Source organism: Dendrobates tinctorius, unplaced genomic scaffold, assembly GCF_039654945.1.
Source record: "Dendrobates tinctorius isolate UK_male_01 unplaced genomic scaffold, ASM3965494v1 ptg000362l, whole genome shotgun sequence".
Lineage (NCBI taxonomy): Eukaryota > Metazoa > Chordata > Amphibia > Anura > Dendrobatidae > Dendrobates > Dendrobates tinctorius.
The window spans coordinates 544,646-571,428 of NW_027362028.1; the positions used below are offsets into that span (position 1 = coordinate 544,646).

The 26,783-nt window shown below is 44.0% G+C and overlaps 1 protein-coding gene across 3 annotated transcripts in view; it reads right to left on the bottom strand.

Moving 5' to 3' along the window:
- FYB1 (FYN binding protein 1) overlaps positions 1-26,783 on the bottom strand; it is a 142,859-nt gene that overhangs the window by 64,554 nt on the left and 51,522 nt on the right. The window lies entirely within an intron of this gene.

A 26,783-nucleotide genomic window follows, 5' to 3' on the forward strand; every position in this document is an offset into this window, starting at 1 on the left:
GCATCCTCCTCCCCTAAATAATCATCCCCATCATCATCCTCCTCCTCCTCTTCCTCTTCTTCCTCCACCTGGTCCAGGAGAGGTCCCGGAGCAGACAATGGCTGACTGTCATCAAGGCTTCCCTACTCCTCTTCCTCCTTGGCTGCAGACGCCTGCTCCTTAATGTGCGTCAAAGTTTGCATGAGCAGACACATAAGTGGGTTGCTCATGCTTATGATGGCGTCATCTGCGCTTACCAGTCGTTTGCATTCCTCAAAACACTGAAGGACTTTACAGAGGTCTTTCAGCTTCGATCACTGCACACCCGACAACTCCATGTCTGCCCTCAAACTTCCTGGCCGTGTATCCTCCCACAAATGCATTACAGCCTGCCTCTGTTCGCACAGCCTCTCAACCATGTGCAGGGTGGAGTTCCACGACTGGAGTGTACGGGCGACCGGCGGATGTGCGAGCACAATCTTCGGACCTTCTGGAGCAGGCCTGTTAACTCCGGATAATTATTGAGGAAGCACTGCTCCACCAGGTTCAAGGTGTGAGCCAGGCAAGGTATGTGTCGGAGTTTTGAAAGGGCTATGGCTGCCACAAAATTCCGGCCGTTATCACTAACTACCTTGCCTGCCTCAAGATGTAGACTGCCCAGCCATGACTCAGTTTGTCGCTGAAAATAGTCGGCCAGTACCTCCGCGGTGTGTCTGTCGCCCAAACACATCATCTGCAACACAGCCTGCTGATGCTTACCACTAGCTGTTCGATAGTGGGACACCGAGTGTGCAACACTGGCAGCTGCGGATGGAGTGCTCGTGCGACTGCGCTCTGTGGACGAGCTTTCGCTTCTGGAGGAGGGTCGAACGCCAACAGCCAACTGTTTTCTATAATGTGGGCTAGGCAGCACTGTCCCACCGCCGCTGTCCCCTGTGGACCCTGCATCCACCACATTAACCCAGTGCGCAGTGATGGACACGTAACGGCCCTGGCCATGCCTACTGAACCATGCATGTGTTGTGAGGTGCACCTTTCCACTCACTGATTGCTTGAGTGCATGGACAATGCGGTCTTTCACATGAAGGTGGAGGGCTGGGATGGCTTTGCGAGAAAAGAATTGCCGACTGGGTAGGTCATAGCGTGGTACTGCGTAGGCCATGAGTTCGCGGAAAGCTTCGCTTTCAACCAACTGGTAGGGCATCATCTCTAACAAGATTAGTTTGGCAATGTGGGCGTCCAAACCCAGTGTACGTGAATGAGAGGATGAGTACTTTCTTGTCCTACTCATAGTCTCTGGTAGGGTGAGCTGGACTTGAGAGCTGCATATGGTGGAACTAGCGGTGGACATGGCGGACTGAGAGAGGGTTGATGATGGTGATGGAGTTGGTGTTCTTTCTGATGGCCTAGATTCAGTCTTTCGTAGCAATAACATTGTGATTCTCTGACTGCTTTGGCCTTGCGACGACACCTCAACATTTGCTGCTGGTGGTGTGCTAACCGGTGGGCTTACAGTGGGGGAAACGATGTCGCGTTTCTGACTACCTTCATTGGGAGCAGTTGCACATGTGGTACGTGAGATTTCGTAGTCCGTTCACGCTTGCAAGTGCATGGTGGTTAAATGTCTAAGCATGCAACTGGTATTCAAATTTCTCAGATTTTTCCCTCGGCTAAAGGTCTTTGCGCACTTCTTGCAGATAACCTTTGCCTGATCATTAGGATTTTATTCAAAAAAGTGTCACACTGCACTCTTCCTACTATGGAAGACAGTTTGAGACCTTGCACGCTGTGCTAATTTGACTGTCTGGCCTAGCTGTCCTGCAACTCTTTTGGTTTTTGTAACCCGTTTTTGGAGTGCTCCGGGCCTGCCAGATAACAGCTGTTGCGATGTCGATGTCTGCTGTGGATCCTCCTCCTCCTCTTCTGAGCTATTGGCAGCGGCACCCTCTTCCCCCAATGGATGCCAATCTGGGTCAACAACTGGGTCATCCATCACCTCCTCTTCAATGTCATGTGCACCTTCCTCATGTATGGTGGTATAGTATGCGGGAAGGGGCACCTGAGTTTCATCAGGGTCAGATTCTGGCTCAGTACACTGCGAGGACAATGTAGTGCTCTGAGTGAATGTACCAGCAGATAAATCTAGCAGAGGCTGTGCATCAGTGCACTCCATGTCAGATTCATCTTGGACTGTGTAATTCACGATTTGACTTGATAACCCAGGCATGGTATTATTATTATTTATTATGATTATTTATTGTTATAGCGCCATTTATTCCATGGCGCTTTACATGTAAGGAGGGGTATACATAATAAAAACAAGTACAATAATCTTAAACAATACAAGTCATAACTGGTACAGGAGGAGAGAGCACCCTGCCCGCGAGGGCTCACAATCTACAAGGGATGGGTGATAATACAGTAGGCGAGGGTAGAGCTGGTCGTGCAGCGGTTTGGTCGATCGGTGGTTACTGCAGGTTGTAGGCTTGTCGGAAGAGGTGGGTCTTCAGGCTCTTTTTGAAGTTTTCGATGGTAGGTGAGAGTCTGATATGTTGTGGTAGAGAGTTCCAGAGTAGGGGTGATGCGTGAGAGAAATCTTGTATGCGATTGTGGGAAGAGGAGATAAGAGGGGAGTAGAGAAGGAGATCTTGTGAGGATCGGAGGTTGCGTGCGGGAAAGTACCGGGAGACGAGGTCACAGATGTATGGAAAAGACAGGTTGTGGATGGCTTTGTATGTCATGGTTAGGGTTTTGTAATGGAGTCTCTGGGCAATTGGGAGCCAGTGAAGGGATTGACAGAGGGGAGAAGCTGGGGAATAGCGGGGGGACAGGTGGATTAGTCGGGCAGCAGAGTTTAGAATAGATTGGAGGGGTGCGAGAGTGTTTGAGGGGAGGCCACAGAGCAGGAGGTTGCAGTAATCAAGGCGAGAGATGATGAGGGCAAGGACTAGGGTTTTTGCAGATTCTTGGGTGAGGAATGAACGGATTTGTGAAATATTTTTGAGTTGAAGTCGGCAGGAAGTGGAAAGGGCTTTGATATGTGGTTTGAAGGAGAGATCAGCGTCAAGGATTACTCCGAGGCAGCGAGCTTGTGGGACTGGGGAGAGTGGGCAGTCATTTACTGTAATTGATAGGTTCGTAGGGGGGTCACGTGAGATGGGGGAAAGATGATGAATTCTGTTTTGTCCATGTTGAGTTTCAGAAATCTAGCGGAGAAGAAGGATGAACTAGTGGACAGACATTGAGGGATTCTGGTTAGTAGGGAGGTGATATCTGGTCCAGAGATGTAGATCTGTGTGTCATCAGCGTAGAGATGATACTGAAAGCCATGAGATGAGCTGTCCCAGGCCAAAGGTGTAAATAGAGAACAGCAGGGGCCCAAGGACTGAACCTTGTGGGACTCCGACAGATAGGGGGCGAGGTGAGGAGGTGGTGTGTGAGTGGGAGACACTGAATGTCCGGTCTGTTAGGTATGATGAGATCCAGGATAGGGCCAAGTCTGTGATGCCGAGGGATGAGAGGGTCTGTAATAATAGGGAATGGTCCACTGTGTCAAAGGCAGCCGACAGGTCCAGGAGGAGGACGACAGAGTAGTGTCGCTTGCTCTTGGCGGTTAAGAGGTCATTGGTGACCTTAGTAAGGGCAGTTTCAGTGGAGTGGTGTGACCGGAAGCCAGATTGTAAGCGGTCGAAGAGGGAGCAAGAAGAGAGATGGGAGGACAGTTCAAGGAAGACGTGTTGTTCCAGGAGCTTGGAGGCATAGGGGAGAAGTGATATAGGGCGATAGCTAGATACAGAGGATGGGTCAAGAGAGGGCTTTTTGAGGATAGGTGTGATGGAGGCATGTTAAAAGCTTGAGGGGAAAACACCAGTTGTTAGTGATAGGTTGAAGAGATGGGTTAGGGTTGGGATGAAGACTGTGGTGAGGTTTGGTATGAAGTGGGATGGGATCGGGTCAAGTGCACAGGTGGTGAGATGTGATCTTGAGAGTAGAGTGGAGAGTCGATCTTCTGTAATGGTGGAGAAGTTGGTTTTGAAGGTGGAGGGCTGGGAAGTCGGGAGGAAGGGTTCTGGGGGTTGTTGACCAAAACTGTCTCTGATGTTATCAATCTTCTGCTTGAAAAATGAGGCAAAGTCTTCAGCTGAGATGAGTGGGGAGGGAGGAGGTACTGGGGGGCAGAGGAGAGAATTGAAGGTGTTGAATAACTGTTTAGGGTTGTGAGACAGGGAGGATATGAGAGATGAGAAGTAGGTTTGTTTAGCTGTGGCGAGTGTGGTCTTGAAAGTAGTGAGGGACTGTTTGAATGCGATGAAGTGCTCATTGGAGTGGGATCTTTTCCATCTGCGCTCAGCAGCCCTGGAAGCTCGCCTCAGCTCTTTGGTCAGGCTGGTGTGCCAGGGCTGTCTGTTGATTTTGCGAGTTTTGGTATGTGTAAGTGGGGCAGCGGATTCCAAAGCTACAGCTATTGTGGTGTTATATAGAGCGGCAGCATCATCCGCATTGTGTAAGGAACTTATATCTGTAAGAGGGAGGAGGGATTCAGAGAATGAGTGTAGGTCAAGGTGTTTAAGATTCCTGCGAGGGTGTGAAAGTTTGTGGGGTGGGGATTGTAGACATGGAGTGAAGAGGGAAGAGAATGTGAGAAGGTTGTGGTCAGAGAGAGGAAGAGGTGAGTTAGAGAGGTTAGATAGGGAGCAGAGGCAGGTGAAGATGAGGTCCAGTGTGTGGCCATCTTTGTGGGTGGCTGTAGAAGACCATTGAGTGAGGCTGAAGGAGGAAGTGAGAGATAGGAGTTTAGTGGCAGCTGAGAGGGAAGTGTCAATGGGGATGTTGAAGTCACCCATGATGATAGTAGGGATGTCCGCGGAAAGGAAATGAAGTAACCAGGTGGTGAAGTGGTCAAAGAAGGTGGTGGCTGGCCCTGGGGGGCGGTAGATGACAGCCAGTTGGAGGTTGGAGGGGGAGTAGATGCGCACAGAGTGCACCTCAAAGGAAGGGAGGGTAACAGAGGGTGGCAGTGGGATTGTGGTGAAGGAGCAGGTATCTGACAGGAGAAAACCAACTCCTCCGCCATGTTTGCTGCTGGGGCGGGGGGTGTGAGAAAGGTGGAAGCCGCCATATGAAAGTGCGGCAGGAGAGGCTGTGTCAGAAGGGGTGAGCCAGGTTTCGGTGATGGCGAGGAAGGAAAGTTTGGCAGTAACAAAAAGATCATGGATGTAGGAAAGCTTGTAGCAGACAGAGCGAGCGTTCCACAGAGCTCCTGTTAGTGGGACTGGGGAAGCGGGGGCTGGGTGAATGGGTATAAGGTTGGAAAGGTTACGGAAGGTTGTGATAGAGCGTGGATGGGAGGTAGAAATGACTGTGGGAATGTGGTGAGGAGGACCAGGATTTGGAGAGCTATCACCAGCAGTGAGAAGGAGCAGAGAAAGTGTTAGCAGGTGGGAGCAGGTGAGGGAATGAGGGGGCTGTCTGTGTTTGGAGACAGAGGATTGTATGGTAAGGAACAGTTTTGAGGCGGAGGTGAGGTGGATGGGGAGGATTGAAGAAGAGATGAACAGTTCCTTACTAGGAGTAGGGATTAGGGGAATTAGCAGAAAGTGAAGGATTATAGGGGTGAAAGTGAAAACAAACAGAAACATTGTTTACAGTGACTGTACAGTTACCTTCAGTTCCCTTCTGGTTCAATTCTGGTTTTAATTCTTAAATTAATCTTCACACTTCTAGAACACACTTATAGGAATCACACTGCAGGCTGAAGTCTTTATGCAGACTTGTGCTCTGCAATATATGTACAACTAAGTGCAGTCAGGTGTGAAGCAGAGAGGAGTGGTCTCTGCTCTTCTTGGTCAGACAATTAAGAGTGGACCAGATGCATATGATCAAGCCAGAGTAAACAACATCATAAATAACACTGGGGTAAGCTGGGGTTAGCTGAAAGGCATACCATGTGAATGCTAGGTGCAGAGGCAAGTCTATGTGCAAAGCTGGGTGATGCACTGTGTGCCCTTCATAGACAGACAGCAGGAGAGCAGGAGAGCTGGGTGGATGAACATACCATGTGAATGCTAGGTGCAGAGGCAAGTCTATGTGCAAAGCTGGGTGATGCACTGTGTGCCCTTCATAGACAGACAGCAGGAGAGCAGCTCCATGGAGTAATCTGTAGTGTGGCCTGCCGCATCCTTCACTTTTGGTAGGGGTGAAGGACGCAAGGAAAGGTGTGGTTCATGACCATGAGCCTCCAATGACGACTCAGTGCTTTTATTTTTTAAAACGTCAGAAGAGGAGGCGATAGAGCTGGAGGCTGAGTCAGCAATGTAAGCCAAAACTTGTTCCTGAAGCTCCGGCTTTAAAAGCGGTTTACCTACTCCCAGAAAAGGGAGCCTTCGAGGCCTTGTGGAGCCAGACGATGACGCAGGCTCAACACCTCCTGCATTAGGTGCTATTGTGCTTTTGCCACTACCAGCAGATCCACCACCAACACCATCATTACCAGCTGGCAATCCCCGCCCACTTCCACAGCCTCTTCCAACACACTTCCTCATTTTTGGGAAAATGTACCCAAAATACCACCAGCAATATGGTACTGTAAAACAAGGTACAAGGTGTATAAAGCATTGGGGAGAATTTGAATCTCCCTACAGACTTGAGGACACTGAACTATTATCTCAGACCCAGTGTAGATTACACCTCAATATAACAGCCTGAAATTGGATGGTGCATAAAATGTCTATATAGGACTGGGGAGAATTTGAATCTCCCTAGAGATTTTAGGAGGCTGACAATGATGCTCTCAGTCCCAAGTATGGCAGCAGGCAGCCTAATAAGCAAGACAGCTGCACACAAAAGTGTGGAAAAATGAACGCTTGGTAACTGGGCAAAAAAGAGGATGAAAAGTATTTTTGCTTTTAAAAAAGCAGTTTGCACAGCAGTGTGCAAACAGCAATGCAGCTATCAGGAAGCCTTATAAGGCAGCCTAATAACCAACAGAGCTGATGCACCAAAATATAGCCTCCCCTGTCACTGCACACTAACTGGTGTGTTGTACAGGCAAAGTCGCTAGCAGCAGAAGCAGTTTTTTCTATCTTCTTCCCTGCCTAACGCTCTCCCTACAGAATCAGCAGCAGCAGCAGCTCTCCCTATTCTGAGATCAGCAGAAGTAAGATGGCGGTCGGCGTGCACGCCCTTTTATAGCCCCTGTGACGCCACACATATTTTGCAGAAATATTGGCCTGTTTTGATAGCCGATCCAGACCCAAGAGATCAGTAAACTATCTTAGAGGGGAGAACCTACATTGATATCTAACACATAGTCATTTTCAAAAAGTCAACCCGCGTTAGATATGACGACCAGGAGAATGAAAGCAGGATCTCACCCTTGCAGTTCTTATACTTTCAAGTACAGTATTTAGCAAAAATAAGGGAGTTTGTTAATCTTGTGGATAATTATGTGCCCATGCCCCCAAAAAGTCTCACGCTGCAGCAGTGAGCTCAGTGAGTTCACCATTGTTTTCCGTGAGAAATTTCCTGCAGTTCAATCACTGAGCTCAGGGCTGCACCGTGAGACTTTTTCCTCATGGCACTAGCAGTGATCTCACTGAGGTCACCGCAGTTCTATGGACTGGCTCACAGCGAAGTGAGCTGGAAACGCGGCCTCATTGACCTGCGGTAACGCTGATGATGTCACCGCTAGTCAATGATGCTGCGCTCGCATCAGCTCATTCCTCAGTGGTTTTCAGCCTGGACGGTTGCATCTTAGCACCGTCAAGGTTGAAAACCACTTATCACAGACATGGATTACAGCATGGAACAGAATGTTGGACAGGTGAGGTATATGGTTATTTTTTACTTTTGCATTTTTACAGGAGACGAGGGATTCAATGGAATGGGCATCAGGTGAGTATAACTGTGTTTGTTATTTTTCAATAAAAAAAGTTAAGCAGTGTGTATTTTTATTTCAAATTTAGGACTTTATTCTGGTTGTGTAGTTATTTACGATATGACTATAGGGTTAGTAATGGATAGGTGCCTTTCCATTACTAACCTGTGGGCTTGATGTCAATGACCATAAAACAGCTGACATCAACTCCACAAAATATAATCCCCACTTGCCACCACCAAAGGGCAAGTGGGGACAGTCGGGTACCTAATAAATGCGCCTTTTCTGGACTGCTGCAGGCTGCTATTTTTAGGCTGGGGGGGTCAATATCCATGGACCCTTACCAGCCTGAGATACCAGCCCCCGGCAGTCTCTTTAGCGTGCTTGTTGTCAAAAATAGGGGGGACCTGCCAGTTTTTGAAATTATTCATTTAAATAATTAGAAATTACGTTGTGGGGACACCGCTATTCTTGATAACCAGCCATGATAAAGCTGAAAGCTGAGTGTTTCAGCCTTCAGCTGTCAGTTTTGCCTGGCTGGTTATTGAAAATAGATAGGAACCCATGCCGGGATTTTTTTTTAATCTATTTATTTATAGTGCCATCGCCGACTGATGAATACTCCCATCAGATGCCTCCTGCTCTTGCTGTTATTAGCGGCAGCAGGCGTAGGCTGATGGGAGTCGTATTCTCTCATCAACCGACGCCTTTGTGACCGGAGGTAAACTTTTCACCTCCGGTCACAGCTGCTGACTCACGCTGTCATCTGACAGTGTGGGAACTGCAGCTCTGTGACCGCCGATAGCATAAGTCAGATATACTTTTCTAAACAACTTAGTTTGTACCTATAAATGTAACCCCATAAACAACCTTAATAAAAATAATTTCACACCTGTAGGATCCTGTGTCTTAAATGATAAAATCCCATACGCCTCAGGTCAAAGAAGACGTCTCCGGTCACCAGGTCTCTTAGATCTAGTGACCTCCCCATTGACTCTCACCGTGAGCGTATCACTACTCCCATTGTGTTCTTTAATAAAATGGTGCCAGGCTCCGGGGCAGACTTTTACCCTTGGGCTTACAGATACTGGCAAGGTGTTAATGACTCTCATTCTCATTTTTCCAGTGGTGCCTCTTTTGTATCAGAGGTTTCACAATACATACAATTTATGAATGAGTCTATAGTTTTGATACAATCGTGGCAAGTAGCATCAATGAACTTAGTTCTTCTTGTGAATCTTGCAGATCAGTTTTCGGACCTAGGGGTGGTTTACATTTTTTCATTTTTGCAGCATTATTTTTTCCCCTTACATTTATGCAGCATTTTAAAAGTACCAACAAAGTGAATGAGATTTGTGAAATCTCACGCTGCTTATTTTTCCTTGCAGATTTGAAACGTCAAAGTGTTTTTTTTCACATCTGCAGCACATAGGTTCTTTCAGAGTTTTTGCAGCATTATTTCATCCATGCAAAAGAATGTTAAAAAATGCAGGAAAAAAATCACACATATTCTACCCAGAAATTTTCCTGAAAAAACTCTGGTTGATGCGGTAAAAAAAAAAATCTGCTGCAAACACTGAACATGTGGAAATACCCTTGAAAAGGTCCTTACAAACCAACCATGTCTCAGAGCGAGATGTATCAATAATCAGTTTGCATACAGGCCGTTCCCAGCAAACTGATTAATGATTACATCAATGCACACCTGGTTACAGCAATGCACACCAGGTTACAGCAATGCACACCTGGTTACAGCAATGCACACCAGGTTACAGCAATGCACACCTGGTTACAGCAATGCACACCAGGTTACAGCAATGCACACCTGGATACAGCAATGCACACCTGGATACAGCAATGCACACCAGGTTACAGCAATGCACACCAGGTTACAGCAATGCACACCTGGTTACAGCAATGCACACCAGGTTACAGCAATGCACACCTGGTTACAGCAATGCACACCAGGTTACAGCAATGCACACCTGGATACAGCAATGCACACCTAGTTACAGCAATGCACACCAGGTTACAGCAATGCACACCTGGTTACAGCAATGCACACCAGGTTACAGCAATGCACACCTGGATACAGCAATGCACACCTGGATACAGCAATGCACACCAGGTTACAGCAATGCACACCAGGTTACAGCAATGCACACCTGGATACAGCAATGCACACCTGGTTACAGCAATGCACACCAGGTTACAGCAATGCACACCTGGATACAGCAATGCACACCTGGATACAGCAATGCACACCTGGTTACAGCAATGCACACCAGGTTACAGCAATGCACACCTGGATACAGCAATGCACACCTGGTTACAGCAATGCACACCAGGTTACAGCAATGCACACCTGGATACAGCAATGCACACCTGGTTACAGCAATGCACACCAGGTTACAGCAATCCACACCAGGTTACAGCAATCCACACTTGGTTACAGCAATGCACACCAGGTTTGTGTGTGGGTGGGTGTGGGGACATCATACTGTGTGTGGGGGTCAATGGGGCACCATTCTGTGTGTGTGGGTGGCTGTGGGTGAATCATACTGTGTGTGGGGGTCTGTGGGGCACCATTCTGTATGTGTGGGTGGCTGTGCAGGCATCATAATGTGTGTGTGGGTCTGTGAGGGCACCATTCTGTGTGTGTGTGTGTGTGTGTGGATAGCTGTGGGGACATCATACTGTGTGTGGGGGGATCTGTGGGGCACCATTCTGTGTGTGTGGGTGGCTGTGCGGACATTATACTGTGTGTGTGGGTCTGTGAGGGCACCATTCTGTGTGTGTGTGTGTGTGTGTGTGTGGATGGCTGTGGGGATATCATACTGTGTGTGTGAGGGTCTGTGGGGCACCATTCTGTGTGCGTGGGTGGCTGTGGGACATCAAACTGTGCGTGTGGGGGGTCTGTGGGGCACCATTCTGTGTGTGAGTGGCAGTGGCTGAATCATACTGTGTGTCATTAGCTGTGAGAGCAGTAAGGGAATCATACTGGAAAAGGACACCATATTCTATGGAGGCATAATAGTGTGTGGGTGTCTGTGGGGGCATCCTACTGCGTGTGGGTGGCTTTGGGAAATCATAGTGTATGTGGAAGCCTGTGGGACAACATACTGTGTGTGGATGTCTGTGAGGGCATCAAACTTGTAGGATGACAGTGGAGCAATCATACTGGGCAGGGATCTTCTTACTCTATGGGGGCATTATAGTGTGTGGGGGAGTTGGGTGCTTCATACTGTGTGTGCAAACTGGAGGTATCATACAGAGGAGAGAATGTATTGTGGGGGAAAATATACCATGGGGCATCATACTGTGCATTGAGGGAACTTTGGAGGCTGTGAAAGAGGTGTTGTACTTGTGTGGTAGCACTAATGGGCTCCAGTAGGAGCAATGCTTCCATGTCGGCGGTTTGTGTCCCCCTTTTATACAGTGGGGAAAATAAATATTTGATACGCTGCCGATTTTACAAGTTTTCCCACCTACAAAAAATGGAGAGGTCTGTAATTTTTATAGTAGGTACATTTCACCTGTGAGAGACAGAATCTAAAACTGAAATCCAGAAAATCAAATTGTAGGATTTTTACATAATTAATTTGCAGTTTATGGCATGCGCCGGTACACTATGTCCCGGAAGTATTTTGCTGTGTTCCGGGACATAGTGTACTGGCGCATGCGCAGTAATGATTTTCGACTTTGCCTGCAGTTGGGCAAAGCATACTGCGCATGCGCGAAGGCAGATTGCTTTGCGCACACGCGAACGATGGAGAAGAATACCGGAGAAGATCGCGGACGGGGGCCACGGATGGGGTGGAGAAGAAAGAAGAAACACCGCCCATCGGACCGGACCCAGGCCATTTACATAGGCTTCCAACTTCCGGTGACAGATTCCCTTTAATAAGCCCTCCTACTCTGCACTCATTACCTGTATTAATTGCACCTGTTTGACCTTGTACCTGTATAAAAGACATCTGTCCACACTCAATCACACTCCAAACTCTCCACCATGGCCAAGACCAAAGAGCTGTCTAAGGACAGCAGGGACAAAATTTGTAGACCTGAACAAGGCTGGAATGGGCTACAGGACAATAGGCAAGCAGCTTGGTGAGAAGGCAACAACTGTTGGCACAATTATTAGAAAATTGAAGAAATATAAGGTCACAGTCAATCTTCCTCGGTCTGGGGCTTTGTGCAAGATCTCACCTCATGGAGTAAGGATGTTTCTGAGAAAGGTCAGGAATCAGCCCAGAACTACATGGGAGGACCTGGTCAATTAACTGAAGAGAGCTGGGACCACAGTCTCAAACATTACCGTCAGTAACACACTACGCAGTCATGGAATAAAATCCTACAGGGCACGCAGGGTCCCCCTGCTCACACCAACACATGTCCAGGCCCATTTGAAGTTTGCCAATGACCATCTGGATGATCCACAGAAGGCATGGGAGAAGGTCATGTGATCAGATGAGAACAAGATAGAACTTTTTGATATCAACTCCACTCACCGTGTTTGGAGGAAGAAGAAGGATGAGTACAACCCCAAGAACACTGTCCCAGCTGTGAAGCATGGTGGGGGAAACATCATACTTTGGGGGTGCTTTTCTGCAAAGGTCACATGATGACTGCACCGCATTGAAGGGAGGATGGATTGGGTCATGGCTGGGAACATTTTGACCAACAACTTCTCTCAGTAACAGCATTGAAGATGGGTCATGGCTGGGTCTTCCAGCATGAAAATGACTCAAAACACACAGCCAGGGCAACTAAGGTGTGGCTCCGTAAGAAGCATTTCAAGGTCCTGCAGTGTCCTAGTCGGTCTCCAGATCTGAACTCAATAGAAAATCTTTGGAAGGAGCTGAAATTCAATGTTGACCAGCGACAGCCCTGCAACCTGAAAGATCTGGAGAAGATCTGTCTGGAGGAGGGTGCCAAAATCCCTGCTGCAGTGTCTGCAAACCTGGTCAAGAACCACAGGAAATGTCCGACCTCTGTAACTGCAAGCAAAGGTTTCTGTACCAAATATTAAGTTCTGTTTCTCTATCGTATCAAATACTTATTTCATGCAATGAAATGAAAATTAATTATGTTGTAATCATACAATGTGATTTTCTGGATTATATTTTTAGATTCTGTCTCTCACAGGTGAAATGTATCTATGATAAAAATTACAGACCTCTCCATTCTTTGTAGGTGGGAAAACTTGCAAAATCGGCTCGGGGTTAGGTGCCTGCCCAATTTGAGTACTTGCAGCAGAATATTCTGCACCAAAAAACATAGTGTTGGCAGGAAAATCTCTGTGTAAAATAATTGAGTTTTTGACACATTTTTACTTGTATTTTTCCCCATTTATTTGAATGAGTGAAAAACTCTGAAAGAATCGACATTCTGCATATTGGAAAAAACACTTTGATGGTTCACATGTGCAACAGGAAAAAGAAGCAGCGAGTGCAGGAGATTTTAGAAATCTGACTTACTTTGTTGTACTGTAAAATGGGTGCATTCTTTATCCTTAAAAATTGTGTGGCAAAAAAACACAACGTGTGAACGAAACCTTTCCCAGGTTTATATTCTCTAACCTCCATACGGTGATGTGAATGTTCCAGGAGGGAATTACTGTGCTGTTATCTCCGGAGTAATCTCTGTTATCAATGGCTGACACATAGAAGACTCCAATGTATGGAATTTATACAGAAAATGTAACAAGACAGGGGAGGGTAGGCAGAGTTCTTTCCCAATGGTTGACTTGCAGAAGATCAGGGCAGGCAGCAGACAAAAATCATGGTCAGGAAGCAAGTCAAGTCAATGCGAACAGATACAGGAATGACCAAAACATTTGCACACATTAGGAACTAAATGGTTCTTAATGCTCATTCCATGGTGTGCCTAAAATTCTTGCATATTGTGACGCTAGTCACAACCAGCGTCGGACTGGAACACCTTGGGCCCACCAGAGAAAATCATTCTTGGGGCCCACTATGTAGCTGCATAGAGTTAAATACCAGACCACCAATTATGCGGTAAAACACGCTAATATCCGGGTATAATATAAGGTTGTACATGTCTTAATTATGTAGCAGGAGTTGGGGTAGCCCCCTCATAGAATATAAAGCAGCCCCCTCACATAGTATAATGCAGCCATCTCATAGAATATAATGCAGCCATCTCATAGAATATAATACTGCCCCCCTCATAGGGTATAATACTGCCCCCCTCATAGGGAATAATGCACCCCCTCATAGGGTATAATGCACCCCCTCATAGGGTATAATGCACCCCCTCATAGGGTATAATACTGCCCCCCTCATAGGGTATCATACTGCCCCCCTCATAGGGAATAATGCACCCCCTCATAGGGTATAATGCTGCCTCCTCATAGGGTATAATACTGCCCCCTCATAGGGTATAATACTGCCCCCCTCATAGGGTATAATACTGCCCCCCTCATAGGGTATAATACTGCCCCCCTCATAGGGAATAATGCACCCCCTCATAGGGTATAATGCTGCCTCCTCATAGGGTATAATACTGCCCCCCTCATAGGGTATAATACTGCCCCCCTCATAGGGTATAATACTGCCCCCCTCATAGGGAATAATGCACCCCCTCATAGGGTATAATGCTGCCTCCTCATAGGGTATAATACTGCCCCCCTCATAGGGAATAATGCACCCCCTCATAGGGTATAATGCTGCCCCCTCATAGGGTATAATACTGCCCCCCTCATAGGGTATAATACTGCCCCCCTCATAGGGTATAATGCACCCCCTCATAGGGAATAATGCTGCCTCCTCATAGGGTATAATGCTGCCTCCTCATAGGGTATAATACTGCCCCCCTCATAGGGAATAATGCACCCCCTCATAGGGTATAATGCACCCCCTCATAGGGTATAATGCTGCCTCCTCATAGGGTATAATGCTGCCCCCTCATAGGGTATAATACTGCCCCCCTCATAGGGAATAATGCACCCCCTCATAGGGTATAATACTGCCCCCCTCATAGGGAATAATGCACCCCCTCATAGGGTATAATGCTGCCTCCTCATAGGGTATAATACTGCCCCCCTCATAGGGTATAATGCTATATAGATATATAGATATAGAGTTAGATAGATATAGATAGAAAGATAGATGTAGAAATAGATAGATATAGAGATAGATAGTAGATAATGGATAGAAAGTAGATAATGGATAGATATAGATAGAAAGATTCATAGAGATAGATAGAGATAGATAGAGATAGATATAAAGATAGATATAGAAAGAAATATAGATAGATAGATCGATAGGTAGATAGATATAGAGATAGATAGAAAATAGATAATGGATAGATAGATAGATAGATATAGAGATAGATAGCTATAGATAGAAAGATATAGAGATAGATATATAGATAGAGATAGATAATAGATAGAGATAGATAATAGATAGAGATATACAGATATAATAATAATAATAATAATTAATATAGACATATAGATAGATATAGAGATAAATATATATAGATAGATGGCTATAAATAAAAATAGATATAGAGATATATAGAGATAGATAGATATAGAGATAATAGATATAGAGATAGATAGATATAGAGATAGATATAGAGACAGATAGATATAGAAAGATAGATATAGAGATAGATATAGAGATAATAGCTAGATATAGAGATATGTATAGAGATAGATAGATAGAGTTAGAAAGATAAATATAGACAGATATAGAGATAGATAGATGGATAGATAGATATAGATAATAGAGATAATAGATAGATATAGAGAGATATAGAGATAGATAGAGATAGCTAGATAGATAGATGGATAGATAGATATAGATAATAGAGATAATAGATAGATATAATAGATAGATATAGAAATAGATGGATAGATCAATAGATAGATAGATAAAGAGAGAGAGATAGAGATTGATAGATAATGAGATATAGAGATAGATATAGAGATATAGTGTTAGATAGAAAGATAGATATAGAGATAGATAGATATAGAGATAGATATGGATATAGAGATAGATATGGATATAGAGATAACAGATATAGAGATAGATAGATAGATATAGAGATAGATAGATATAGAGATAGATAGATAGATAGATAGATATAGAGATAATATATAGATAGATAGATAGATATAGAGATAATATATAGATAGCTATAAAGAGAGAGATATAGAGATAGATATAGAGAGAAACAGATATATATAGAGAGATAGATATAGAGATAGATAGGTAGATAGATATAGAGATAATAGATATAGAGATAGATAGATATAGATATAAAGATAGATAGAGATAGAGAGAGCAGTAGATAGAGAGATAGATATAGAGAGATAGATACAGAGATCGATAACTAGATAGAGAGATAGATATAGATATAGATAATAGATAGAGATAGATAAAGATAATAAATATAGAGATAACAGATAGATATAGAGAAAGAGTAAGATAGAAAGATATAGAGATAGGTAGATATAGATAATAGAGATAGCTAGATAGATAGACATAATAGATAGATATAGATAGATATAGATAGATATAGAGATAGATGGAGATAGAAATATAGATATAGAGATAGAGCGATAGATAGAGATAGATAGAGATAATAGATAGAGATAAATAGATAGATAGATAGCTAGATAGAGAAAGATAGATAGATATAGAGATAGATATAGAGATAGATAGATATACAGAGAGATAGATATAGAGATAGAGATAAATAGATAGATAGATATAGAGAGAGATATAGAGAGAAATAGATATAGATATAGAGATAATAGATATATATATATAGAGATAGATATAGATATAGAGAGAGATAGATACAGAGAAAAGATATAGAGATAAATAGATAAAGATAGATAGATATATAGATATAGAGATAGAAAGATAGATATAGAGATAGAGCGATAGATAGATATACAGAGAGATAGATATAGAGATAGATAGAGATATAGAGATAGATATAGAGAGAAAAAGAGATAGATATAGAGATAGATAGATAGAGATATATAGATATAGATATAAAGATAGATATAGAGATAGATATAGATATAGAGATAGAGCGATAGATAGCGAGAGATATAGAGATAGATAGATACAGAGAAAAGATATAGAGATAGATAACGGATAGATAAATAGATAGATAGGTATAGAGATAGATAGATATAGATATTAGATAGAGATATAGATAAAGATAGATAGATATAGATGGTAGCTAGATAGATAATAAATATAGAGATAATAGATATAGAGATAGATAGAGTAAGATAGATAGATATAGAGATAGATAGATAGACATAATAGATAGATATAGAGATATATATATAGAAAGATATAGATAGATAGATAGATATAGAGATAGATGTAGAGATAGAAAGATAGATAGAAAGATAGAGCGATAGATAGAGATAGATATAGAAATAGATAGATATAGATAATAGATAGAGATAGATATAGATAATAGATAGAGATAGATAGATATAGATAATAGATAGAGATAGAAAGATAGATAGATATAAGAGAGATAGAGAGAGAGATATATAGAAATAGATAGATAGAGACAGATAGAGAGAGCGAGAGAGATATAAAAAAAAACCAAACACAATACTCACCTCTCCTCCTCGCTCCCACGCTGATCCCGGCTTCAGTGTCAGGAGCTGCCCCCTCTGCCAGACACACAGCGGGTGCGCGATGTAGTGACGTCATCGTGCACTGGCTGTGAGCCAGGAGCAGAGGGGACTGAGGGTGGCGCCGGCCCTGATTTACAGCTGTAGTCTGCAGAGCGGCTTACTGGGCTGGGGGCGGGGCCCCTGGGGGTGTGGAGACCTGAAATGATATTCACTGCTTCGCAGTGAATATTCATTTCTCTTTAGCAGCGGGGACAGGGGCTCCTGCCTCCTGTCACCCGCTGCTGCTCCGCTGGCAGGGGCCCCCATAGCAGCTGCATGGTGTGCGACACACCACTGGCTGGGGGCCCCTGGACCAGCGGGGGCCCTAGGCAACTGCTGGCCCTGTATGCCAGCAGGTGCCAGGGCCCACCAGATGCCAGGGCCCACCAGAGAATTCACCGGTTCCCCGGTGGGCCAGTCCGACGCTGGTCACAACCCACGGACAGGCCGTGAGTCAGCAACATCAGACGTTCCGTGGTCAATAGCAAAAGAGCACATAGAAAACCAAGGGAAAATACAACGTCATAAGTGAGGTCACATTCCAGGGTCAGAATACCAGAGAAATAGAGGATGAGCAAAGGAGGGATTCAATGGCTGGATATCTTTAAAGACAAAAATGTCCAGGAAGGATGGGAAATCTTGAAAAATGAAATTCTCAAAGCACAGTTGTTAACAATTCCAAAAAGAGGGAAGAATAGGAAGCATTTAAGGAAACCAGGATGGATGAACACAGAACTTAAGCACATGCTAAAAAGGAAGAAAAAAATGTTTATTAAAAGGAAAGAGGGATGCATATCTAAAGAAAAATATAATGCTGTTTGCAGAACCTGCAGGGCACAAATCAGATTAGCTAAAGCTGAAAATGAATTGAGGCTTGCAAGAGATGTCAAAAGCAATAATAAAGGATTTTGGGGATATGTCAAAAGTAAAAGAAAAGTCAAAGATGCTATAGGATTTTTACAGGATGAAAATGATGAAATGATAAGACAGGATGTTGAGAAGGCTGAACTTTTAAATTCCTATTTTGCATCTGTTTTCTCTCAGAAAGGAAATGTAACATCAACTGTTATTCACTGTCCTATTAAGGGAATAGAAGAATCCAGGATATCTATAAACAGAAAGATAGTGAGGAAACACTTAGCTAACCTAAATGAATTCAAGTCTCCAGGTCCAGATGAATTACACCCCAGAGTACTGAAGGAGATAGCAGAAGAAATTTTTGAACCCCTCTCCATAATCTTTGAAAATTCTTGGAGAACAGGAGAAGTGCCAGAAGACTGGAGAAGAGCAAATGTTGTTCCTATCTTCAAAAAGGGGAAAAAGGTGGACCCAGGCAACTATAGGCCGGTGAGTCTGACTTCTATACCAGGAAAGATCTTTGAACAAATTATTAAACAACATGTATGTCAATACCTGGATAAGAATGAAGTGATTAAACAGAGTCAGCATGGGTTTGTAACTAATAAGTCATGTCAGACTAACTTAATTTCCTTCTATGACGGTATCACTGATTGGGTGGATCAAGGAAATGCTGTAGATATAGTATATCTTGACTTCAGCAAAGCATTTGACAAAGTCTCTCATAAAATCCTTATTGAAAAAATGACTAAGTATGGAATGGACAAGGCAACTGTTAGGTGGATTCATAACTGGCTTAGTGATCGGACCCAAAGAGTGGTCGTAAATGGCTGCACATCCAGTTGGAAGAATGTCTCAAGTGGGGTACCACAGGGCTCTGTCCTGGGCCCTGTATTGTTCAACATCTTTATCAATGATTTAGATGAAGGAATTGAGGGTAAACTGATTAAATTTGCTGATGACACAAAGCTAGGAGGGATAGCTAATACTAGAGAAGAGAGAGAGAGGATTCAAAAAGATTTAAATAAACTGGAGAAGTGGGCAGCAACTAACAGAATGGTTTTTAACAGGGAGAAATGCAAAGTATTACATCTGGGCAATAAAAATGAGAAAAGCATATACAGAATGGGAGGAATAGGGCTAAGTGACAGCACATGTGAAAAAGACTTGGGTATACTAATAGATCACAGACTGAATATGAGTCAACAGTGTGATGCAGCAGCAAAAAAGGCAAATGCAATTCTAGGATGCATTAACAGAAGCATACAGTCTAGATCACGTGAAGTCATTATTTCCCTCTACTCCTCTTTGGTCAGACCTCATCTGGAATACTGTGTCCAGTTTTGGGCACCACATTTTAAAAAAGACATCAACAAACTGGAGCAAGTTCAGAAAAGAGCGACCAGAATGGTGACCGGTCTGCAAACCCTGTCTTATGAGGAAAGGTTGCAGGATTTGGGAATGTTTAGTTTGCAAAAGAGAAGACTGAGAGGAGACTTAATAGCTGTCTACAAATATCTAAAGGGCTGTCACATTGTAGAAGGATCAACTTTATTCTCATTTGCACAAGGAAAGACTAGAAGCAATGGGATGAAACTGAATGGGAGGAGACACAGATTAGATATTAGAAAAAACTTTTTGACAGTTAGAGTGATCAATGAGTGGAACAGGCTGCCACGAGAAGTGGTGAGTTCTCCTTCAATGGAAGTCTTCAAACAGAGGCTGGACAGACATCTGACTGGGATGATTTAGCGAATCCTGCTTTGAGCAGGGGGTTGGACCAGATGGCCCAGGAGGTCCCTTCCAACTCTACGATTCTATGATTCTATAGGAGCAATAACAAATGGGTAGTCAGAACATGGTCCAAAGGATAGCAGCAGAAGATTTGAAGTTAAGGGTTCAATAACAAATGGGTAGTCAGAACACGGTCCAAAGGTCAGCAGCAGAAGATCAGATGTAAAGGGGCATTGACAAACGGGTAGTCAGAACACAGTCCAGAGGTCAGCAACAGAAGATCAGAAGCAAAGGGGCGGTAAATGGGTAGGCAGAACATGGTCCAAAGGTAAGCAGCAGAAGATCAGATGTAAAGGGGCAATGCCAAACGGGTAGTCAGAACATGGTCCAGAGGTCAGCAATAGAATTTCAGAACTTACAGCACAGGGATCAGGTGAACACACCAGAGACAACAAGCTACTAATAAGCTTTTAATAGGTAGTGATATGGGCCAGACAGCTCACCTAAATAGCAGGACAATTACCAAGAATAGGGAGCATCTGTGGAAATCTCTGCACCTCCCAGTCTCAGATAGGTCAACCGAGCTGTCAATCAAAGCACCGAAAGCTCAGCATGCCCCAGCACAGGATAGGATGACTGGGCTGTCCATCACAGAGTCACAGACACCCTGAACAGAGGAATCGTGACATACTGTATATATTAGCCATTGGCCGGAGAAGTCGTCTGCATATGCTGATCCTTTTAGAAGACTAGACTTAACAGTAGCAAGGAAGAAGTGAGAGTGAGCAGGTGACATCGGAGCAGAGTATAGTGGGGGTGAGCGTGTCAGGAGCGAAGAGCGCTGGAGGGGAGCACCTGGCAGAGGTGTAAACTGCATTGAGGGCTGCTACAGATCAGGGGGGACTGCACGTCGGCGCCCCCTATAGTTTACAGACTGTTTGGAAAAATGCACATGGAACTAAGCATGTCCCTTGAGATTTTCTAAATGAATCATGATCTCCAACGAGCTTACATAATATGCACTGGACTGTACAAAATTGCACGGCAAAGAGGTAAAATGTCTGATAAAATTGTATCTACAGTTAATATTAGCCGCTGAGTGGTGGAAGGCACGGTATGTGGCGGTCATGACCCGTGAATGTGTCAGTGTCCGTAGTATTCTCTGTTAATCTTTTACTTTCTATCCGCTGCACAAAAAATGGGAAGTTCACAGCCAAAACAGCCGGAGGAATTATCTGCAGAAAATAAGGAAGTGGCGCGGAGAGAAGAACCTGTCAATGGATGATGACAGCTCCCCGGGTCACTGTATCATCAGAAGTTAAAGCCCAAAGTCTTCCTTCGCAATATTGCAGTGACGCGTGACATGCATTTAGCCACCTTTACTGCATGACTTAACATTAAAACTAGTGGTGGTCCGAATACTGTAAGGCTCCCAATGATCAGGAAAATATGGGGACCGTCGTCTTACTGTACTTACAATATTCCCCTGCGCACCGGTGCTCTCGGTCACCCACCGTTCAGGGAACTGCAGCACAACCCCATTCCAGTAAATGTGCTGCATTCTGTGAAGAGTGGGCGGCCGGGAGCGCTGGTGTGCAGAAAAGCACTAAAAAGGAGCAGCCCCTCAGCCAACAATTCCCCTTTATTTTCCCCAGGAGATTCATGTTACTCCCCTGTCTGTAGTCCATATGGCAGTTTTTCGTCACTCTGACCAGTGGCGTAGCGGGGGTCTACAGTGCCGGGAGAAACAAAAAATGTTTGCACCCCCTAACCTGTGAGCAGTTGGTGTTCCCTGAGTCACTTTCTATTAACGCAGTATTGTGTATGTATTGTAATACGGGGAAAATACTGATATAATAATTTTCACTTTGACCTCCTAATTTTTTTCAGTTTTTTTTTGCTGAAACAGACAAAAAAGTCTATAATAATAATAATAATAATAATAATAATAATAATAATAATAAGGTTTTACTTTCTTATATTTTGCTTTTTATTTGTTATGACTTTTTATGTAACCTTTTTTTATTAATCTATCCTTAAGACTATACCTAAACCTATCCCCAACCCAAGCCCTATTTCTAAATGAAACACTAGCCCTATACTGAACCCTATCCCTAACCCTTACCCTATACCTTAACTTTTCCCTAACCCTTGTTCTATACCTAAATCTGTCCCTAATCCTAGCTGTACAGCAAAACCTATCCCCAAACGTAGTCCTATATCTAAAGCTATCCCTAACTACAGCCCTATACCTTAACCTATCCCTAACACTAGCCCTATGCCATAACATATCCTCTACCCTAGCTCTATGCCTAAACTTATCCCAAAACCAAGCCCTATACCTAAACATAACAATAGCCTTATACCTACACCTATCCTTAACACTTACACTATACCTAAGCTTATCCCTATCCATAGCCATACACTTAAATCTGTCCCTAATCCTAGCTGTATAGCTAAACCTATCCCCAAAACTAGCCCTATACCTAAACTTATCCTCAACCCTAGCCCTATATCAAAAGTTATCCCTAACTATAGCCCTATACCTAAACCTTACCCTAATGCTAGCCCTATACCTTAACCCATCCCCAACTCTAGCCCTATACCTAAACCTATCACTAACCCTAGCCCTATTCCTAAACATATCCCTAACCATGGCTCTATACCTAAACCTATCCCTAACCTTATACCCAAATCTATCACTATCCCTAGCTGTATACCCAAATCTATCCCTAACCCTGGCCCTATATCTAAATCTATCAGCAACACTGGCCTTATACCTACATCTATACCTAAACCTATCACCAACCCTAGCCCTATACCTAAACCTATCCCTAACCCTATACCTAAACTTATCCCCAACCCTAACCCTATACCTAAGCCTATCTCCAACTCTAGACCTATATCTAAACCTATCCCTAACTCAAGTCTTACACTTAAACCTAACCCTAGCTATAGCCTTTAACCTAGTCCTAACCGTAAGTCTAACCCTAATTTGATCTCTAGCTCTAACCCTAACTTCTCGACATGTTGTGCCCCCATAGACATTGCCCTGCTGTTCTCTGTATCTACACCACTGCTTCCAATGCTTTCTCATGGCAGTTTCTACGTACCAGGGCCAAGATGAAAAAAAATAGAGAACGCGTTGTATTTTTAAGGGTGAGTGCTGTTGACTTGACGAGCAGCGAGCACCAGCGGTGGATGCAGCAGAGTTGCTTTGGTCTTCATCAAGTAAGCCAGGCTATGGCGTACATCCTTCTGCCCCATGTCGGCTCAGCGCACACTTCTCTATATTTCACACATTTCTCAACCCCGTTATCTCAGTGCTGGTAAATATTCAAGCAATTTCCTAAACTGAGAAGTGAAATTTGCCTTTTCAGCAGCGCGCCAGGCAGGCAAATGTTGTTGTTTTTTTTTTTTACATGGAACAGACGTGTATAGTTGCAATGAGTTTTCCTTCGTTTATTGCCCCCAATGACAAACACTTTTACGCAGGAAGAAATGTGTGCGGAGATAAAACTGGTCTAGTCGGTGCGCTCATATTTAGACCATCGGGACGTGTAAAATTAGATGCAGAATGTAAAGATGAGGAAGTTCCAACTCCGAGCGAACAAAGCCAAAAAGAAAACATATGTATATATAAAACTGGAAAAAAAAATGTAATTTGCAGATTGATTTTTTTTAGCTAAACTTCTTAAAGGGAACCCATCAGCTTCCTTGTGCGCCCTAAATCGCCACCATGTGTCTATTGAACCCTTTATGTACGTCCTAACCCCTCTTTTGCGGCTTACAGATTTTCAAATGTTCATAAAATGAATTTTATAACTGGGCTTGCGATGTGCTAATGAGCACGTCACTGGTCATGGGTCGATGCATTGTTCTTCCTGGGCAAATTTTCTCATTATTCAGGTTATAATGCACTGTGGGCACGTATCACGTGATTTGATAAAGCGGCGCCACTGCTTTATCTTTTCGAATCTCGCGCATGCACACGACATTTAGCTTACTTGGATGCACAGTGAAGCCAGGTCTATGGTCCTCGGTTTCATTACTGCACTGCTCATGCCTAACAAGACAGCCAGGACGCCAGCGGCTACAACTCGTTCATTAAAAATGTCACGCATGCGTGCAATGTTCATCCTTCCTGGCAATGTGCAGTGAAGCCAGGTTTACGCTCCCCAATTTCATTGCCACACTGCGTATGCCCAACAAGCAGATGTGATGCAGTACTCATTCGTTACTGCTCGATCTTTACAAATCGCACGCATGCAAGTGATGTTCATCTTCCTCGGCAATGCACAGTGCACGCTTCCCTTGCTTCATCGGCACATGCTTATGCCCATGGACATAACCATGACTCAACCAGCTGTTAGCGCTGAAGTCCTGCATCACTAATGCCTCGTTGAGCATGCGTGACGCAGCAATGAAGCCGGTGTTCGCACACCTTTGCAGTGAGGCTGAACTTTGCTAGCATGCGCGACATTTGGAAAGAGAGGGTGGAGAGGCATCTCCTGCAAATCATGCCACTTACCCCCTGAGACGCATGATAACATGATTAGTGAGGGGTAATCAACGCCTCCATGACTAGTCACCCCCTATTTAGCATATTGCAAGCCTACTTCTAAAATTGATGGAGATTAAAAAATCTGCAAGCCACGAGAAGGGGCTACATAAGAGGTTCAATGATGACACGGCAGTGATGTGGGGGATCCCTGTAAAAATCAGTAGTAAGTTTTTCAGTTGTCCTATCTAGCTCTAGTTGACTTGTTCATGGGAAAGTTGTCTGACAACAATTATGGCTGCATTATAGCTTACCACAGGAGGTGTCAGACAGAATTTTAGGTCTTTTGTATGACTCATGGTCAAACGGGAAAGCCAGAGATTCCTCCCGTAGGTCTAGACGTGACCGTGATGTCCAAACACAATTGGATCTACACAGTCAAGTTCTCTTTTTGGGAACCTCAATGATACCTGGTGGCAATCGTGGCAGTAATTGGCCAAAGCATGTATTAGTCATTATTGATGGCATGTGTGCAGAATTAAAAGTAGGACTGCACTGGTTCTGTACAATTAATGTTTGATGTCTAGTGAGCATTCCTAATGGTGGAGCCAGAGTAAGACAATTCTCGCACTACAGTCACCGGTTTGGTAAATATAATGTCCCTAGTTTTGTTTATGTGCTCCCTAAAAAAAAAGAAAAGGATTTCCTCACATTGAATCTGTCTTAGGCTATTTTTCTCTTTTGGTTCTTTGGGTGAACTAAGGAACAACCCGCACCAAAGGCGGCACGCTGGTGCACACGACACACGATAGGATAGAATTTTCCAATACTTGGCAACTGAGGAAAATCCAAGGACTTAAAACGTATCCTAAATAAGATACTTAGCGTCATTGAGTTTTCACAAACAGTGACATCAAGTCAATAACAAGTTAGTGTGTATTTTTTTGTTTTACTTGAATTACTACTGGATTTTTTTATTTTTTAGCAGTATAAATACAAGAAACCAGCAAAAAAACTGTTTTTTTTTGCCCATTTTTGGATTTCACATATTAGATAGACTGGAATCATGTAAGGTAAATGCCCACGTCTATACAGTGCCTACAAGTAGTATTCAACCCCCTGCAGATTTAGCAGGTTTGATAAGATGCAAATAAGTTAGAGCCTTCAAACTTCACACAAGAGCAGGATTTATTAACAGATGCATAAATCTTACAAACCAAAAAGATATGTTGCTCAGTTAAATGTTAAAAAATTTTAAACATAAAAGTGTGGGTCAATTATTATTCAACCCCTAGGTTTAATATTTTGTGGAATAACCCTTGTTTGCAATTACAGCTAATAATCGTCTTTTATAAGACCTGATCAGGCCAGCACAGGTCTCTGGTGTTATCTTGGCCCACTCCTCCATGCAGATCTTCTCCAAGTTATCTAGGTTCTTTGGGTGTCTCATGTGGACTTTAATCTTGAGCTCCTTCCACAAGTTTTCAATTGGGTTAAGGTCAGGAGACTGACTAGGCCACTCCAACACCTTGATTTTTTGCCTCTTGAACCAGGCCTTGGTTTTCTTGGCTGTGTGCTTTGGGTCATTGTCTTGTTGGAAGATGAAATGACGACCCATCTTAAGATCCTTGATGGAGGAGCGGAGGTTCTTGGCCAAAACCTCCAGGTAGGCCGTGCTATCCATCTTCCCATGGATGCGGACCAGATGGCCAGGCCCCTTGGCTGAGAAACAGCCCCACAGCATGATGCTGCCACCACCATGCTTGACTGTAGGGATGGTATTCTTGGGGTCGTATGCAGTGCCATCCAGTCTCCAAACGTCACGTGTGTGGTTGGCACCAAAGATCTCGATCTTGGTCTCATCAGACCAGAGAACCTTGAACCAGTCTGTCTCAGAGTCCTCCAAGTGATCTTGAGCAAACTGTAGACGAGCCTTGACATGACGCTTTGAAAGTAAAGGTACCTTACGGGCTCGTCTGGAACGGAGACCATTGCGGTGGAGTACGTTACTTATGGCATTGACTGAAACCAATGTCCCCACTGCCATGAGATCTTCCCGGAGCTCCTTCTTTGTTGTCCTTGGGTTAGCCTTGACTCTTCGGCCAAGCCTGGCCTCGGCACAGGAGGAAACTTTCAAAGGCTGTCCAGGA